The 11,195-nt window shown below is 49.9% G+C and overlaps 1 protein-coding gene across 1 annotated transcript in view; it reads right to left on the bottom strand.

The window, feature by feature from the left end:
- Positions 1-2,253: 2,253 nt before the first annotated feature.
- GPR157 (G protein-coupled receptor 157) overlaps positions 2,254-11,195 on the bottom strand; it is a 191,147-nt gene continuing 182,205 nt past the window's right edge. Inside the window, exon 6 of the mRNA XM_069610030.1 lies at positions 2,254-8,920. The gene's annotated coding sequence lies outside the window, so the exon portion shown is untranslated. The remainder of the gene's footprint in view (positions 8,921-11,195) is intronic.

Below are 11,195 nucleotides of genomic sequence, written 5' to 3'. Positions count from 1 at the left end.
CTGAGAAAATAGAAAGGGAACCAATGGAGTACAGATTTGAAGGTGGTGGAAGCGAAGGAGGGTATGGGAAGGAGCATGAGGAGGCAAGAGAAGGGGCAGATGGGAAAAGAGGAAAATAATACAAACCAAACTTCTAAATAATCCGGAGTAAGATACTTCCACTTCAAAATCTCATCTGGTGATATGGCACCACAGCTGGTGGGTGCCTGCTATTCAAATAGTCCAGGTGAATAAACACGACATCCAGACATGACCAGCTCTGTCCAGAAGGAGTCTAGAAAGAAGCGTGGGGCGCTCAAAGTCTCAGAGACTGAGTGTGCATTTGCTCAATGGAGGAGAAGGACAAACTGAGGGCCACTGTCCTATAACGAGGCAGTTATTGTACATTAAGACCCTAGCTGTAGTCGCATCCCGTCCCCTCCCTCACTTTTCTGCTGTATTCATAAAAGAGCTTCCATTCAAAACGTGGCTTGGAGTTGCCTTTTGATCCCTTGGGCATGACACATAAGTCACACTCTAAAGAGTCGCTTGTGCCTCTGCTCGGGTGACTTACTTGCTCTTCCATGAACCTTTGCATCCACCAGCACTGGAGGACAAGCAGATAGTTTGTGATTGCGCATCTGCTATGAGCGGGAGATCGCATCTGCTATGAGCGGGAGATCAATCAGTCAAAACCCCATTTGACTCACCTCAGAGGCTCTAGTGCATAGAGGCAGCGTTTAGTACTCATTTAGGGAAAAAACGCTTCTCATCGTCAAGCCTGCAAGCTCAAGAGCTCGAACTGGTGCCGATTTCTCATGCTCTACAATCCAGGTGCCAGACGGTATTCAGCAGAAAGGAGAATTTGGTTGTAAAAGCTCAAAACATATCAACAAGCGGGTATTCACTTGAAAGCTCTGGCTATCTCACCAAAAGAAATCGGTCTATGGCCGGAGTATCTTATTTATTTATTTTACATTTGTATAGCGCACAAACAGCCCATGGGCATCGTGGCGCTGTTACTTGAGGGGAGCTTAGTTACAGGGAAGGCACAAGTGGGGTTAGGAACATGTTGTACATGTATCGCCAGGGATTCTCAGAGTGAGGGTGAGAATCTCGGCAGCATCACTCACTCCAGAGTTGGTTCTTCTCTCAGGCCACTCTCCACTTCTCTTCACCCAACTGTGCAGCTCGTGTGGCACCTGATGGACAATATTCGTTAACATCAGCAATGCTCTCCTTGGCAGATATTGCGAACATCACAGAGACCCCCTGGGCTGGGCTCTGGATGCCAGGACCTTTCAATGGCCTCATTACGGATCTTCGGGCTGCCCCCTATTGCCTTCGTCTGTACAGGATCAGGTCAGAGCGCGACCAAGTCATCCCAGGGGTCTAGAGATGGCTGCAGAAACCATTTTTTTTGTTACATCTACTCTTTGCGAGCCTCTAATCATCCTGGTGTTTTCAAAGGATGGTTTGCCTTGGAGCCAAGCTACGGCTGGCAACCCTGCGATCCTCTCGGAGACCCTGGCGCAGGACTGCTGCAATAGAGGCTTATGTAGCAAGACTTTCCACATGCACTCATATAATAATAGATTTACTATTTCCTGATTATCTAAAATGTTGTAACTTTTTTTTTTTTTAAAGGGCGGGGGGTGTGTGTTTTTTTCCCCAATCAACAACCCCCGCCCCCGCTCATGTACCGGCCCAACCCGGAGGTGCCACCTCGATGTCAATTTTGTCGCATTTATCCGCAGAATTTTCAGGGGGGCGAGGGAGTTCCAGGTAACGGGTTTAGAAAATATTTTTACATTTCGATACATAGTGGGGTGTTGAGGAAGAGGTGTGGGTTGGGGAGGGGGGCAGGGGTGGACTGGGAACTAAAAGAGGCCCTGGAATTAATTACTGGGGACCAAAAGAGGCCCTGGAAATAAAGTTCAAAGTGGCCCCATTTGATACATTTTCAGCAAGCCCAATGTTTTTCCTATGAGAAAATTTGGAAATATCACACAAAAGAGGCCCAGGGTGCAGAGGCCCACGGGGAAATCTCCAGAGTTCCGTATAGGCCACTCCACCCCTGGAGGGGGGGGGTCCTAGAAGGTGGGCATGGAGGCTTACTGCCCGTGAAAATGCAGGTGAGTTCCGCATCTACCATGCACATGCCACTGCCCAAAACAACTTTCAGACCCACAACCCTGTAACACACACTTTCACCTTCACGGACACAAGCACAAGTGACGAGGGGTCACAATCAAGGACGTGAGACAACAGCTATTCGGGAGTAGCATTTTATTTACTAGTGCAAATTTTTCAGAGCATAAAATAATCACGCGTTCTATCTGCAATAAACCGCTATTGCTGAACTCCCTCCCCTGGAAGCCCCGCCCCTTCTTGTGAATGGACAGAAGAGGGTTTCAAGGCACTGATGCGACACAGAAGAGGGACTATTGGTGTTACCTGTGGATGGGACACGTGCACTACGTTCTCCTAACACCACATACAGCAGCCCTGCTGGGGCTCAGTTCTTACCCGAGCTGCAATGGGCTTCGGATGGCGTTCAGCGAATCTCCCAGAAGGCGCGGGCCGCTGGGAGGCCTGAAAGTGTTGGGGCACAGGCAGCATGTCGGGATTTGGATGAAATGGGCCTGCTACTGCTGCAACGCCACATCCTTCCAGAGGGACCAGCCTGCCTGGAAAACTAGCCATCTGGCAGCTTCTTCCACTAAGGTCAAGAGCCTGTGATCTCGACAAGAAGGGCACGCCTCCTTGAATTAACGCACACCTGGAGGAGCTGGCACAATAACAGCGACCCACCACACACCAAAGCCTGCTTTCATTTCGTAAAATCGACCAGGTGCAAATCTTTCCAGAAAATCCGCCTATGCACTCTAGGGGAGTATGCGTTGGCCAACCATAAACACCTGCGCTATTAGACTAAAGCAAGCATCGTGTGGCAGATCTCCTCAGCTCCCAGCCTCCCACTGCTTCATATTCTACAGGGGGAAATTCCCCAGGTACTTACTCAGTGGAACCCACCTGACTGCATTCCCAGAAACGGTGCTCCCAAATAAACAGCGTACCCATTACACTGGTATTACAGCTTGCATCTGTAATGGACTATGTGCATACTACTTCATCGATTGTTTGAAGAGGTTAATCCTTGTGAATCAGAGGAAATCCCCTTCACAGCCCCTGAACACCATAGCAGGACCCCAAACATTCTGATCACAACTTTAGATTGTCTTGTCAATCTATAACACACATCCATATGATGTGCCCTACCTATGTGATGGTGTGACTCAAAGACACAATCGCGGCATTGTCTAGTGACCAGTTACCCCCGCAGGAGGGCGCTTGCCTTTGAGGCAAATATAACTCCCCAAGACTGCTGCCCGGCCCTGCCTAGGCATCCAGCGGACCAATGGATTCCCAAGAGACATGCACAGAGAAAGTGTACCACCAACCACACTTCAGCCTCCCAAGAGACATGCACAGAGAAAGTCTACCACCGCCCACATTTCTGCCTCCCAAGAGACATGCATGGAGAAAGTGTACCACCACCCACACTTCAGCCTCCCAAGAGACATGCACGGATAAAGTGTACCACCGCCCACATTTCAGGCTCCCAGGAGACATGCACAGAGAAAGTGTACCACCGCCCACACTTCAGCCTCCCAAGAGACATGCATGGAGAAAGTGTACCACCACCCACACTTCAGCCTCCCAAGAGACATGCACGGATAAAGTGTACCACCGCCCACATTTCAGGCTCCCAGGAGACATGCACGGAGTAAGTCTACCACCAGCCACATTTCAGCCTCCCAAGAGACATGCATGGAGAAAGTGTAGCACCGCCCACACTTCAGCCTCCCAGGAGACTTGCACAGAGAAAGTCTACCACCGCCCACATTTCAGCCTCCCAAGAGACATGCATGGAGAAAGTGTACCACCACCCACACTTCAGCCTCCCAAGAGACTTGCACAGAGAAAGTCTACCACCGCCCACATTTCAGCCTCCCAAGAGACATGCATGGAGAAAGTGTAGCACCGCCCACACTTCAGCCTCCCAAGAGACATGCACGGAGAAAGTGTACCACCGCCCACATTTCAGCCTCCCAAGAGACATGCATGGAGAAAGTGTAGCACCGCCCACACTTCAGCCTCCCAGGAGACATGCACAGAGAAAGTGTACCACCGCCCACATTTCAGCCACTAAAAGTGCAACACTAGCCACCTGCTAACCTGCTTTGCATGAACACGAGGTCCCTTCTTGGCGAGTGTGGTAGCGGGATGGGGGGCACGCCATAACTGACCTCAAGAGAGTTCTACCCCACAGCGAGGGAAAAGGACAAACGTGGGGCGAACTACTGTCTACACAGCAGGTTCGGCAGAGACCACCAGAGAAAACCGACAGGCAAAGAACTGGATGATCTTTATTAAGAAAAAAATAACGTGGCCAGGAGAAAAAGCATTTCCCCAAAATGCAAGCCGATTCCTGTAAATACTTCGGAATGGCCCCTGAACACGTGATACTCTTTCTACTCGGAGAGACACTGGACTACAACAGCTGGAACCCACCCTACATGTTGAGCGATGCGCGCAGGGGCAGGGACTCGAGGACGTGCCCATCCCCGCCTGCGCTTCCTCTAAATCCGCGTTCTGGGCACGTCAGATAAAAGCAGAATGCTTCCTTTTACAGCCATCCAAAAAAACTACCACCTCGTGGTACTCGGACAGAAAGCAGCGCAGCAGGCTTCTCAAGCGACACTGATGAAGGGGACCACGGCCCATACACGCCACAGAAAGTAATATCGGCACAAAAGAAAACTTCACATAATAAGGTCATGATTTTTCTTCTACACCACACATTTAAACAAACGCCATTTTGAAATACAAGGCCTAAAAAACTACGTCTTGTAAAAGGTGAAGATACTCGCATTCTAGGACTTTGAGCCGCTCTGCCACATGGGAGGTCTGTGCATTCTGACAAAGAACATGGCTGTTCATCCTGGGCAAGAGACGTGGCGATGCTCATCCTGGGCAAGAGACGTAGTGCTGCTCATCCTGAGGAAGAGACGTAGCGCTGCGCTACTCCATTTTGAGATGCAAGGCCTAAAAAAACTACGTCTTGTAAAAGCTGAAGATACTCGCATTCTAGGACTTTGAGCCGCTCTGCCACATGGGAGGTCTGTGCATTCTGACAAAGAACATGGCTGTTCATCCTGGGCAAGAGACGTGGCGATGCTCATCCTGGGTAAGAGACGTGGCGATGCTCATCCTGGGCAAGAGACGTAGCGCTGCTCATCTTGAGCAAGAGATGTAGCGCTGCTGATCTTGAGCAAGAGGCGTAGCGTTGCGCTCACCCTGGGCAGGAGATACCAGGATTGCCATGGCTTTCAGATTAGACACCAAGACGTACAAAAGGACTGAAAACCATGCGTTTGGATTCCAAGTGAGACTAATGTGGACACCTTAGTCTTCTGGTCAACTCTGCAAGGAAGGGGCCGATGAGGCAAAGCAAACGCAAATTCCCCTGAACTGTTGATGGAAGATTTCCCTAGTGGGAACCCGCACTGGACACCAACTTTTTGCAGCTGTGCTTCCTGTAAAGAGGTTGATCAATGATGCCCCCCGCTCACCCACCCTCAAGAAGGACATTTTTGGCTTGGCCAAACTCCCCACCATGGAATTCCTGCAGATTGTGCTGCATGTTGTATGTGAGCTTATTGCCGTCAAAGGAGGATCCAGCCCCACAGGCCCTGCGCTTTCAGCGACAGCTGAAGAGATGCAGACTCATGACATTCTACAGCACTAGAGCGTTGTTCTTTTGTAGACACCAAGGGTTCACGTGGTTTCAGAGCTAGTACTGCATCTCTGAGCTTCACTTGACTCTTGGGAACCCTGCACTGCTCCACACCTGCTGAGGCTGCGCAGGAGGTTCAACTGTGCTACCATCCAATAACTGATGCATCACTCACCAAGGTCATCGCATGTCTCCATTGGATCGTCTTGCCTTTCATCGACGAGTCCCACCAATGGCCAAATATTTTCCATTTTCTTTGACACAACGAGGCAGAGTATCTATCCTTCCATCTGGCTGGAGGCGAATGCCTGTATTGGTCAGAGGGGAATACTTAATGTATTTTACTGCAGTAGGTTTTTCCGGGGCAGTGGGAACTGTATAATAGGAGAAGGATAAGTGGGTAGAACAAAGTGGGAGGGGCTTCATAAAACAAAATTGTGGTAAAATATAAATTCCCAGGCGGCCAGATGCCAAAAAGCCAATAGCTGGACCATTCAAATCTCCCCGCGACCGTGTCCTTTTGTCTGGTAGAAATGAGTGGAACCAGCTGGGCACGCAGCCAGGCTGAAGGCTCCAGGACTACACGTGCCCGTCATCCCGGAGAGGACGTTGAAGTTTCCCACTGCTGAAGATGGCGACACCCAGAAAGGTGGACCGCCGCCACTCTCTTTGGTAGCACAGAGACGCTGCAAGTCCTCATTACTATGGGCAGCCCCCATTAGTTGGAAAGGTCATAATGAGCCCGATGTAGCAGGCTATGCCTAGCCCTGCGGCGGAGATGGCCAAGGAGGGCGATATCCAAGTCAATTTGCCTCTGTAGAAGCAGACCCCTCTGGTGGTGGCAGTCTGATCACTGCAACGTCCTGGACCAGTGTGTGGCAACTTAGTCTTTCATTGCAGGATCGAATGTTTCAGTGTCCATCCTGAAGGCGATGGTGGAGAAAAACAACAGGGTTGTCAGACGTTTTCCGTTTTTGCGACAACTTTTTAAACATTTAGGCTAGGCCAATCACCATTGCCATATGCGTCTCAGTCTTCATCATGTGCACTTAGCCCAACACCTGTGCTTTAATGGTTCAGTGGTGGTTGGGCCTTTGTATAAACAAGGATGGCCATTGTGCTTCAGTTTATGGGCTGAATGCAGAGCTCTTAGGTCTGGGTGCCACTAGCCCCTGCGTACTTGCCCAGTGGGAGTAACGCCACAATTCACTGCTATATCTCGGGCCCTACTCTGTTGCACCTGTCCATGGGTGCCAGGCACCGATGGCCAGAGGTGCACAGCTTCGCTCCCTTCATGCCGGCCTTCATCCACTCATGCAAGATATGTGAACCTCCACGAGACACTGCAAGCACTGGGCCACTGAAACACCAGCAGGACTGCAGGCATCGGGGTTAGGAGGGCATGAGAACCTCTACAGGCCTCTGCACAGCTACTCGACTGCCCCCAGAAATACCAAACATAATCACTGGCTCTCTTCTTGGGGCTGTCGCACACGAGCCGGGAGAAAGACCAGATGCTGAAAAATAACCAAACACTCAATAGAGTCAACAGAAAATGGCTGCGTGGCGAGTAGGCCGCCAACTCTGTACTAAGCGCCAACAGTACCAGACAGACCCCAGCGGGCAAGGTTTCAAGAGAAAGAATTGAACGCTGGTGAATTAGCAACAAGATCCAGTGGGGAAGGACAGGCAGTTTCCCAAAATAACAGAGCAGGTGAAAGGATGGGCCATAAACTCAGGGTGCAGAAGCTGCAAGTGAAATGGTGGATGCAAACACAAGAACAGAAACAGCGTGTGACTGAAAAGCTGGAGCAGAAAGGGAAAGGCTTTAGGTATAAGCAGCTAATCTACTAAAGCAAGCGGCAACCTATGGTTTTACAGGTGCTTTGGACTACAACTCCCATGATCCTTTACCATTGCGACCATGCTGGGCTACTAATGGGAGTTGTAGTCCAAAACATCTGGGGCCAAAGGTTGCAAACCCCTCTACCAAGGATGGTGGGCGTGGTTAGCTGCCAGAGGTGTACCAGGTGGTTTGCAAACAGCGCAAATGAGCATGAAACCGACAAAGCCACTCCTGGGTCACAAAGCACTTGTGAAAAGCAGATGAATACAAAGCAGCAGGTGAAAAGGGGGCGGCGGGGTAAGCACTTGGTGGACTTGTGTCGGGGATGTGGCAGGGGATACATCAGCAGGTTTACAAGTAGACCGTCCCACCACATTTGTGGGAAACCCATTCATAACTGCCCGAGTTGATAAGCGCCATTCACGAGGGGAACACAGCAGGTATGGGGCGCAGTCACACTTAGGACATCTTCTCAATATTGACTTAGTGCTTGCAGCGGACACTCAATACCTTGGGTTCTCCTACACCTCATGGACCCCTCCACCCATCACCGGAGGAACAAAGCACTGTTCCATGCTCCCAAAATAAAAGAGGGCCATGTGTCCAGCTGTTCCGTCAGTGCACTGAACTATGGTGAGAACTCCACGGCACGGCCCGTCCGGGAGAAGGATCCACAGTGAGGTACGACAGGGTCAGAGCCCCCACAGTGAGGTACGTCAGGGTCAGAGGCCCCACAGTGAGGTACGTCAGGGTCAGAGGCCCCACAGTGAGGTACGTCAGGGTCAGAGCCCCCACACTGAGGCACGTCTGGGAGGCGACCCCCACAGTGAGGCACGTCTGGGAGGCGACCCCCACAGTGAGGCACGTCTGGGAGGCGACCCCCACAGTGAGGCACGTCTGGGAGGCGACCCCCACAGTGAGGCATAGCAGTGAAGTGTGTAGGGCAAGGCACATCAGTGAGGCTCCCAAGTAGAGGTACACAATTGATAATTCGAGGGGTTATGGTGTAGTGTATGGGATGAAACAGGAGTGAAGAGAGGAGCGTCATAACCTGCTTCCTGCGAGGTAAGAGAAAAGCATGGGAGGTAACCATCGACCCTGAAAGCCTCAGGCAGGTTTCCTGGCCAAGGAAGTCCAACGCAGTCAGGCAACTCCTCGCCAGTAGTCCGACTGCTCCTTGCAAACAGCACCCAAACAAACGGGAAAAACTGTGCTAACGTAGTCCAAGCAGAGACGGGTAGTGCTTCGCTGACGGGCTCCACTCCAGGCTTCCAGAGCCTTCGAGGAAAGACCTGTTCAAAACAAGAAGGGAGAGTTAAGCACAGGTTCCATGAGCGGGCAGTCTTTTCCCTCCACCAAGACAGGGCGTCCCGTAGCATTTGGTAGCAATAAGACTAACATGGATCACCCTTGCCTGAAACCCACAGCTGTAACACTGGGCAACTGCGTGTAAAAAAGGCTGACCTTAACACTGCTTGCCTTTTAAACAACAACCTGCTCCCCTGCCTGGACGGTGAAAGACTTCAAACCCCCATGAGACTACAACCTGAAAAACCAGTCACTGCATCCACGCCACGAGCCCCCTTTTTGGACCTTCCCCATCGTGAATATCTGAAAGAGCCTAACCCAGAGAAGCGTTGGGGTCGGGAGGTCGTGGGGCTTGCCCCGTCTATACAGGGACAGAGTTAATGAAGGGACGGCCTTCTGAGAAATAGATCCATTGTACACAGTTCAGTACAGCTGGTTTCTCTTGAGTGGGCGGGAGATTAACAAAAGGAGTGGAAGCAGGAAGCGGAGTGAGTGTGTGAACAGGATTGCAGTTCTCTGCACGAGGAGCAGTGGCCCATGTTGCATAATCCAGGAGCAACTGTTACCTCCCCAGTCCAGAGTCTACCGCCAAACTCCAAACCCTCTCTCAAACACCTCACCGGTACAAGTCAATACACATTTAGGACTGAATGGGCTCTCGGGTCGGAATAGAAGCTGGCCAGGCTTACAGAGAGAAGGAAGGCTGTGCTTTGGAGTAAATTACCAGAGTAAATCACCACAGCTCTTTAAAAGCTCCAACTAATTCAGACAGTGCCTGGTCGTACCGATCTCACACAATCACCCTTCTCTGAAATGTAGGAGGTTCTATGTACCACAACACAACTGAAAGACTTTATGGGTTAGTTGACATTTTTCCAACACTTCCAGTGGCCATAAAATACCGTTCAAACCAGGACACTTTGGAATAATTTCAGAAACATTCCAAAAGGTTTTTGGGGAGTTGGGGAGGGGGGAAAAAAAAAAAAAAAAAAAACATTCTGCCACCCTACTGTATCAGCATCCAAACTCTCAATCGAACAATAGGTCACACCTGTTTTGATCCACAGAAGGGACATCTACTCAACATCAGGGGAACACATGAAGCACTATCATAGATCACCCTGTCCCGTCAGTCCTATATAAGCATTATAGCCCTCTTAGGAACCAGACTAAATCAAGTCATCAACACCTAAACATAATCAGGCAAATCATCGCACAACATTTTTGACACAAATGTGTTATCTTTTTTCATTGTATCATTTCCGTAAAAACCATGTCATGCTCACAATTTCTTCAAACGACGACTCCATATTAGTGAAGTGCCATAGTGTTAGTAGCCAAATAAAGTGCTTCAAAGTGTATTGCAAGCAAATCTATGCAAGATCCAACTTGCACAAAGGGAACATGAATCACACAGGCAGAGTTGCAGCAACCCTAGAGCGGGTCTTTTTCTACCTTTTCACATGGTATACATGGGACTAGCTTACATTAAAGGTTTTCTCAGTCTCATACATTTATCTGGCTCACCTATCCATGTACCACAGCACCAAACTCATGAGGTTGGGGCCCATGATAATCCTAGGACACAAACAGACTTTATTTCCAATGTCCTACCTACAGAACATCGAAGGGACCGGGAGGAACTCAGGACTAGTCTTGCAAACCATTACATTCACAAACTAGTTACTGCTAGTACATCTGATGAACTCCTGAAAAGACACGAGTTACTCCTGGCAACGAGTTTGTGAATGGAATAGGATCTGTCCAAGATTACACCAGGAGCTGCAGCCAATCACTTTTTCGGGATTCAGCCCCTTAACGTTTAAGTAGGGCCCTGGTACGGCGCCAGTAGTTTGCTGAAAGTTTCTCAATAGATACCTTAGATACATTCAAATTACTTTCTATGCTGCCTGAATAAGGCAAATTAAATGTAAAATAGTAATTACAATGTTACGCCGATTGAAAGCTATTAGAGAACCCGGAGCAGGGAGGACTGGCCACGAAAAGAAGTGAATACGCGCCCCACCGTTTTAAATTTAGAAGCATTTCCTGGTTTCTTTTTTTGTTTGTTTATTGAACATTTGTATGGCACCTATGCAGCAGAAAGTGTTTCCAGTCATCACAAGAGCCAAAGGGGTTGGAGGGTAGGGAGACAGAGGAGAAACAACAACGTTCCTGCTAGGCCTCGTGACATTACGATGTTGCAAGTGCAGTATCAAGAAGTGCAGGTAGAGGGGGCAGTCGAGGACAGGGGATGGG

This window comes from Ambystoma mexicanum, chromosome 8 (genome assembly GCF_040938575.1).
Source record: "Ambystoma mexicanum isolate Mex_15411 chromosome 8, UKY_AmexF1_1, whole genome shotgun sequence".
Lineage (NCBI taxonomy): Eukaryota > Metazoa > Chordata > Amphibia > Caudata > Ambystomatidae > Ambystoma > Ambystoma mexicanum.
This window is presented reverse-complemented; position numbering and strand designations above follow the sequence as displayed.